Genomic DNA, 8,621 nt, shown 5'->3' on the forward strand with positions numbered 1-8,621 from the left:
AGGGGAAGATGGATTGCCACTAAGTGTTTTCTGAATCATATTACAGTCCATAGATTATAACCATTATAGGTAAACCTCCTGGCAGAAAGATTAGTCCAATTAGTTCTCTCTTCAACTATGCTCGTCTTTGGTTGGACACATTCATGATGCATTGCCTCTTTAAAATGTAGAGAAGCAAGTAAAATGCCATTTTAATTGAGTGTTTTACATCTTCCAATCTGTTTACCCTTGTCATCATAATGAGACTTGAAATGCTTAAATGGCTCTCGAAACGATTTATTGATGACAATTTGCTTAATATTTGTTTGAGAAAGCTCGGCCACAAAAACACAAGAAACAGTTGAGCTGCTGTGACTCTTCCACATCAAAGACATCTTCCATCAAGTTTAAGCCATTTTTCCTCCTCAAAATATGGATTTGATGATACTCATCTCTCACTCCTAAAATAAGCAGACGGATGCCTGACAAATGTCCCGATATCTATCAAAGTACTATCTCCTTGTCTTATTTTTTCCCTATCCATGCAGCTGCTCACAATACATCACTGCCTTTGATCCCAACTGTCTAAATGTCTGCTGTATGTCACACAAGTTTTACAAACTGGTTGTCAGCGTGTGTTTTGGTTTTGAAGACAAACATTGTGTGCAATGTCTGCTCTGTATGTGTGGAATATGATGTGTAGGTGCTTGATTGTGTAAAATGCACACAGATAAGTGGAAAGAACGCAAATGTAATTTGTCTGTGTGTTTGTGTGCGCTTGCGTGCGTGTTTGTGGGTGCAAGCATGCATGTGTGTTCACGTCTGAGCACAAGCCTTATCCAGAGGGATAAATCCAATCCATTACCTGGCGGGGCTCAGAGCAGCTCAATCGATGGCACTCTCAGTGGCTGCTGATGAACTTCCCTCTCTGACAAGGTGTATCATTCAGACCTGTCGCAGAGCAAGACTCTGTCTGGCATTTCAAAGCACAGAGGAGACTTAAGGCCAAAATTTTTAGGTGAGGGAAACTGAGCAGACAGTGTCCCCTGAAAGTATGTCTGCAACACGTTTGTGTTTATAAATTATTTCTCCTCTACCAGTAACTTGAATGGCAGCAAATAGAGCTATGTGTACCCATCATGTCACATGCCAAGCCCTTAGTGAAGCCCCCAGCACTACTGTATGCATGTATTATCAATTCATGCATGGGTTGAACATAAACTGTAATTATATTCAATCATACCGAATCAGAAAACACCGAATAACATGCTTCTGGCATGTCGAATCTGTGCTCATCTACAGCATGTTTTCTTATCGTCTGGCTGCCACTTCCCTTCAACCTGAAAAAAAAAAAAACTAGAGAGATGGAGAGATGGAGGAGCAGTCAGTGTGAAGGAGGAGGAGGAGGAGAAGATCAAATGGCAGGGCGGTTATGAGATGTGTGTCTGATGCCTTTTCAGACTGCGCTGTTTTGGCCGCCGCACCAGTCAATCACGATTACAATGGCGAGGAGAGATGGGAGCATTGGTGCAGAAAGAGCAGGAGTGATAATTACAATGCAAGGGACAAGATAATGGGAACACGCTGCACTCTCCCAATCATTTCATGTATCAGCAGCCGACTGACCCCCTCCTCCCTCTCCCCCTACTGACAACCAGCAATCACAGGTCATATTTGTGAAATCCAAAATGAATTAATTTGATGACAGCAGTGGGGGTTGTGATCCGTCTCCATGTATGCACATGTTTGTGTGCAGTTTTGTCAAATGTCAAAGAATATTGACTTGTACTTTTTCCTATGAAATAAACAGATGAGCATGGCATTATCATTGTTGGATGAAGAGGAGAAGGGCCATGAGCACTGCACTAGAAGCGGCTTGTTGCATTGATATCAAAAGGGTTTTTACCTCTTAAAAATGCTAGTAATTCTGAACACAGCTCTAAATCAACACATACTACATTAGCCTCTGCTAGCAATGCATATATCAGTTTTAAAATGCACTCCTTGCTGGTGGTGAACCATCTGATTAATACTGTTATTCACAATCCAGTAAATACTGCAGCTCTCATTAAATCACAACATTTACATTTTGTGTGCTTTGCTCTTCAGCCATAATTTATAAATATATGGTTGAATAGTTAAGCATCAAAACTCAAAATCTAACACCAGTTTCACAGAAAAACATAATTCTTGTAATCCAACAGGTAATCAGTATTTTGTGTTTTTCCAGCTAAAGAGTCTTTAATCTGTGTCTATCATAACTATCACAACGTCTCTATCTTCTGGATTCCTATTACATGTTGTGCATTACTGCCTAAACTTGGCTCCTATTGTTTATATTCCTTCACTCTGCTGGTAGCAGTATATGCTGCTCTTCTGAAGTATAGTCAGCTGAGAACATTAATCATAGGACCGTCTAAATTAAATGTACCATAAAGCGTAAAGAGGTTTAATGAAAATTAAGTTGTTTATGATGTGCATGATTACAAGGGTATCTTCTCTTTACTGGAAGTACTCAAGATGAGCAATGGGATTTGAGCTGTTTGGAAAGGGACAACTCTGATCGCACAGTTGACGCCCAAAAGCATTCAAGCAAAGTATAGAGGCACAATCAATCATGGCACCATTACTGGGGAGGTTGAGTTGCATGTAACCAATTAATTTGTGTGTACTGGCTTAACCCATATCTAAAATTGTCTTTTTTTTTGTTACATACATATCCTTGTTTTGAAATAATGAATTCATGATCATGGTCTAACTAAACTATACAGTGTAGTTTTTATATTAGCAAGTACAGTGTTAGCAACACCACTCTTGGTACAAATAATAATTCTTTGTGCTTTGACTGTCTAAGAACTCAGGAGCACCAAGCTTGACAATTTGCAGCATGCAAAGGAAGAACAAAAAACTGTTAGTCTGAATACTAAATGTCTTTGAGAGCATTAATTGTGTCAGCTAGCACAATGTCAATCAACTGATCCTTGCAACCAAAGCTGTTCACACAAACACATGAGGAGTGGATGATGGAGATTACAAATTATGTGCATGCATGGTCTGTTTAAACAAGTGTCAAAGATAAGGTTGCTTTTCCTCCTTGGCACCAAACAAATGACAAAGTTGTAAAGCCATTTCATGCTTAGCAACACTGAGCATAATTTCAATGACTGAAAGGGTAGATTACCTTGTTGACCTCACATTCAAGGTTGGAGTCTAGCACAAGACATTTGCTGTACGGCTTCAAGTTGAGAAAATTAATGTTAACCATTTGAAAGTACAAGACAGCCCAGTATGTTTATGGTGTATGTATATAAATGACCAGTTTAAAACATGCATAGAGCATGTGAAATGACACGCAAACACCACGAAATAATCATACAACTGAATAAAATTCAACAATCAAAAAAATGGCATGTCATATACACATCACCCACATACTCTTTGTACACACATACAATTCTGTGTACTGTATGTACTGACAAAAGAAGAAATGCTGAAGAAAAAGAGACCACACAGTTAAAGCGGCTTCAGGGGGAAGGCAGAGCTAATCCGCGGTTATCAACACTTTTAAGCCTGCACACTTCAGAACCATTTGCAAACGCTCCCCTCCATTTCCACTTCGCCCTCCCTTTTCACTGGCACACCAAGATGCCTGTGTTTCCACCTGAATCCGTGACAGACCGCCTGCAAGTGGCAGCGCAGTAATGGTTTCCAGGGAGACAGCAAAAGCAACGCTCCTAGATGTACAGGGATAAAATACGTTACACCCCATTTGCGCTCTCTGGCACAAGCCACAGAGTCCTCTATCCAGCAAGCTTCGACTTGAACCTGTGTTTACCACATCATCTCAAGCAGTAAGACCGAGGGTGCTGTTGCCACCTGCTGATGGCCGTGTGTACGAGGAATTCCATCATATATGGCCACTTTGCTTGTCTGCTGTTAATGAGCAACAAAAAAAGGAAATTATAAAACCGAAAAAAAAATTTAAATCAAAGAACATGTTGGTCCTGCCACTGCAATCCAGTGAGAGTGGTCCTTTAAAATATTTTGGGAATGGAAGCAATATCTTTAAAAGGGTATAACATCTTTTCTTTTCATCGTCAATGTTCTTTAAAAGGTAAGTAAGGCCCACCACTAACATTAAACTGACATTAAATGTCAAACTTGTTATTGTTATCAATTATCTGGTGCAAATAAAACAATTTTTTTTTCCTAGTATTTATGGAATCAATTTGTGAGACATAAATCTTTTAAATAATTGTGTTTACATTATTATACCCTTCCATATGAAGGGGAATGTACAAAATATAAACAAGAAATGTATGACACCAGCATACATTTTGAAAAGACTTAATCATAGCATGACAAGTTGCCTTAAACGGCATGAGTACAAAATAAAAACAAAGACAATGGACATATATAAAATGGCTGATGAGAAATTATTACAGCAGGACAAGGCAAGTGTTTAAATGATCCATTCCTTTCATTTTGTAGCATTCAGCTGCTGACAATGATATTAATAGAAACCTAAGTGAACCAGTCAAAATCAATCAACAACACCCTCAAGTAGCAGGAAAGGTAGTCAGTATGTAGTCAGAACAACTAATCAAAGCAGATTTGGTCTCACAGTCTACCTCAACAACAAACTCATCATCACACATAACACATCACTCTCAAACACACAACAGCTTCTCATTTTTGCATGAATATTTACAGTTTAATGTTAACTTGGGGGATTTTGCGATCAAAGCCAAAAAAAAAAAAAAAAAAAAAAAAAGGATGTGAAGAGTTTTTCTAAATTAGTTTTCAAAAAGGATCTACTGGGGTCAAAGCACTAACATGCAATCAGCGTGGCCTCTGAAAAGCAGGAAGATTATGGAGGGCACAAAGAAAAACATTTTTCTCAGCTAAAGAAAGGATTAAAATTTTTCAAGTTGCAATTAAAAACACTCAAAAAAGTCACACAGAAAAAGTTAACGGCAAGCACTTACTAATGAAGAACACATTTCAAGTTGAGTCTCTCTCCTGCCCTGTGCATTTTACTATCATTCCAACCCTTGTAATAGCTTTCAGTGTATTATAGAGTCTAAGCTTCCTTCTTGCATGATATTGATTTGTTGCAGGCGAAGAAAGCTGATAGTTTGCGCAGGTGTGGAGAAACAAACATGCCTGAAAAAGGCATCAAAAACAAACACAGGCGAACGGAGCTGCATCTTGTCATCACAGAGTACTGTCTTGGGTTACATTTTACATACAGAGGAGGAGAAAATATCAGGAAATGTAGCATATGTAATGTATAAAGAGAAAGAGAAGACAGAAATGAGGAAAATGGGAAGACATACAGCAAGAGAAGAGTACAACAAAAAAATTCATACGATGCTGCAAAACATGTGGTGCCGTAGCCTGCAACCATCCAGCCATGCCACCTCTGTCACTACAGCCTTTCAATAAGACTGGCGTTATGTGACTAATCTCGACGTGTGTCCTGCTGGTGTGGCACACCTCCTCCACTCCAGTTCTGCTCTGTCTGTTTTTTTTTTTTATTTCCCAAAAGACAAATCTTCCCTCTTGCTCTTGTGCTGCCGTTTCTCAACACGATGCAGTCATTATAGTGATTTTGTTTCATGCGGGTAAGTGGAAGAGGCTCGTAAATGGAAGTGGTGGAAACTGGCAAATAGGCTTTGCCAAACAGCCTCAGGCTGAAGTGGAACCAGAAAAACAACACTTTAATGCCCCCTAGTGATGAATTATGATAATTCCACAGAAGACATCCTATGTGTCAAATGTCTAACCTCAGAACCTTGCATGTATAATTCATGAAGCTTTGTTGATATTGCAGCTGTATTTGGGAAATTATTATCTGTATATGCAGCTTTTAAAACTCCAGGAAAAGGTGTGAGACTGGAGCTAGATGTCACACAACAGTGTTGTATGTTTTTGGGACAAAGTATTTTGATCCAAAAATATCTTGATATCACAAACATCCTTTAGCAAGTATAGCGCTGGAAAAAAACAAACTTGCAAAAGAGATGCCGGGGAAAAAGTAGGTATAGCCACCTATGCACCCTGCAGCTTCTTCTCTCTGTCCTCTATTAAGCCACCCTCTCAAGTCTGAAAATTTGGCAAATCCCCGGAACAGACTACACCCTGCTGCTATACTTCTTCAGCCTGCTCATATTTACAATTCCACCGACCTCACAGGGTCCTATTTTTTAAATCTTCCAAAGCAATCAGATTTCACACTTTCTTCTGCCCCAAGTAAGAGGGCCTCTACCCATAATCCTGTTCCTACTGCTTGTCAGGATGACAACAAGAACAGAAACCCGTGGGCTGTGTGTGTGTGTGTGTGTGTGTGTGTGTTTGTACACACATGTACACAACTGAGCGCAGGGTGGTCTGCTAAGCAAGAGATACAGACAAGACAAATCAGAGAAACACAACAAAAAGGAAGAAACTGTATGGGGAAAGAAAGAAAGAATGCATTCGTAAAAAGAGTGGAAACACTAAGCAAAAACATATTTCTGGTTCTCGCAGCAGGCATGAGACAGTTAAGCTACATTTAACTAGTAATATGACATTTCAAGTTTTATATGAACCTCTACAAGGAAAGCATGGCAACACTGAGTAAATCTAACCAACTAAAACGGATGACATAAAAATTAATCAGTCACAACCGGAGCCAGTTTGTCGATCCCTTTCTTAATGGGACACCGTGAAGACCTTTTCCTCGTAGCCAAAGATGTTGGCAGCAATAAAAAAAAAAACATAAACTTGCAGGTTAAAGCAGAGAATTCATTGCAAATATTGTTGCTCCCCACAGCAATGAGCCAAAGAAACCGAGTTTGTCCAGCATTAAAAAGAATATATGGCAGCGACACGCACATTTATCTGGACAGGACAGTAGGCAGCAAGCTTCACACTACGCCGGAGAAGCAGGGCAAGCACTGCATGAACAAACTTTTTACCCAGTCACCAAAAGCCACTGGAGGCTGCCTCAGAGAAAAGCACGTGTGTGTCTGGATTTAATAGAAAACTTAGGCAGCGTGGTTCCATTCAAAGGCAATGGGATAAACACTACTGCTGTTGTGGCCCTTGCCAGAGGAAAACAAATCACATTTAAGAGGACTGCCATTATTTGCATTTAACGGTAGCATTTTGTATTACATTTTGCGACCACTTCTCTAAAGGTTAAATCTGTTGAAACTGATTGCTGTAGACCTTTTTCACAGCAGACATTTTAAGCTTGTCACAGCGGGAAAAGCACAGGTGAAACAAATGTTGACAGGGCTCAGTTCCATTTAGTGTCCCTGGGAGACATGCTTGAGCAGCCAAACTAAATGGAATGCTGATTTTAATGTTATCCATTACATCTGTTCAGTCACTGACACTATATACACATACATAAATATGGCAAATATATATATGTATTGCTAATTGCCAGCTGAGTTTTAAAAGGAAGGCATGGCAAAAGGCAATAAATAAATAAATAAATGAATAATAAAACAAACATATGACTCACCAAAGGAGGGGCTAGCTCTTAGTTGACGTCTTCGGGGTCCTCCATGTATTTCCACGGTCAAAGTGCTCGTCAAACTCCGGGGTCACTTCGTCCAACACACCTCTGTTGGACTCCCAGGCATTACTGGCGAATAAAACTTATCTTTCTTGCCTTCTTTTGGTTTTTACCCTCATACACGGTCACGGTTTCGGCCATTTTGTCGGCGCAGTTTGGGTCTTCGCGCCAGGTGTTTCTAATTAGCGGCATCGTGACGTCACTCAGGTGCAAAGCTGCGTTCAAGAACTCCTCGTAAAAGCCCCGCCTCACAAATTTGATGTACTCAACAAATTTGACAAAAAAAAAAAAAAAAAAAGTGCCATAAAATAATGAAGAAGTATCCAAACTCTTAACAGGCCATAATTTGATTATCAGCTTACTGTCACCGGTAGGGAAGTACAGAAGTACAGTGATATATGATTGACAGCTTCCATCAGCCCTGCATACTTTGTTGGTCAAATATTGTTGCTTCTTATATACATGCCCTGCTGGTGCATTTTGGAAACTATAACACAGAACACCAGATGCATGGTGGCTTATTTAAATGCATCACATTTACATAGTCACATCTCATCAGTGGATAGAAATCACATTGTTTGCCGGTTTATCTGGGCTCCATTCATATGCGTACACGAGTAAGGCATTTTGGAAATGCTGCATTTAGAGTAAGTATACTTAAGAGAGCACAATGGAGACCTGCTTTTTTTTTTTTTTTACTGTGCAAGGAAATCAACTGTGAGCTCATTGTGAAACACAATTGTTGTGCTGATTTAAAGAGGAAATAATAGAGGAAAAGAAAACCTGAAAAGTCAGCTTAAAAGGGGGGATGGGGAGAGGAGATGGTGCAGAGCGAGGGCAGGGGAGAATTTAGCAAGACAGGAAGGACTGAGGTAAGTAGACGGAGTGAAAAATCGTGGGGATGAAGGATGTGAGTGAGCTGGAGGGACAGTTTGAGAGAGAGAGGCAGAAACAGGGAGAGTGCAAAGGGAGGAGAAATGAGAAAACAGAAGTCTGACTCTGACAGTGGAGCACTGAGCTCAGCTGATGGCCTCTAATGAAGTACAGCAGCTGCAGAGGAGGAGCCCACACT

This window comes from Pempheris klunzingeri, chromosome 23 (genome assembly GCF_042242105.1).
Source record: "Pempheris klunzingeri isolate RE-2024b chromosome 23, fPemKlu1.hap1, whole genome shotgun sequence".
NCBI classification, from domain to species: Eukaryota; Metazoa; Chordata; class Actinopteri; order Acropomatiformes; family Pempheridae; genus Pempheris; species Pempheris klunzingeri.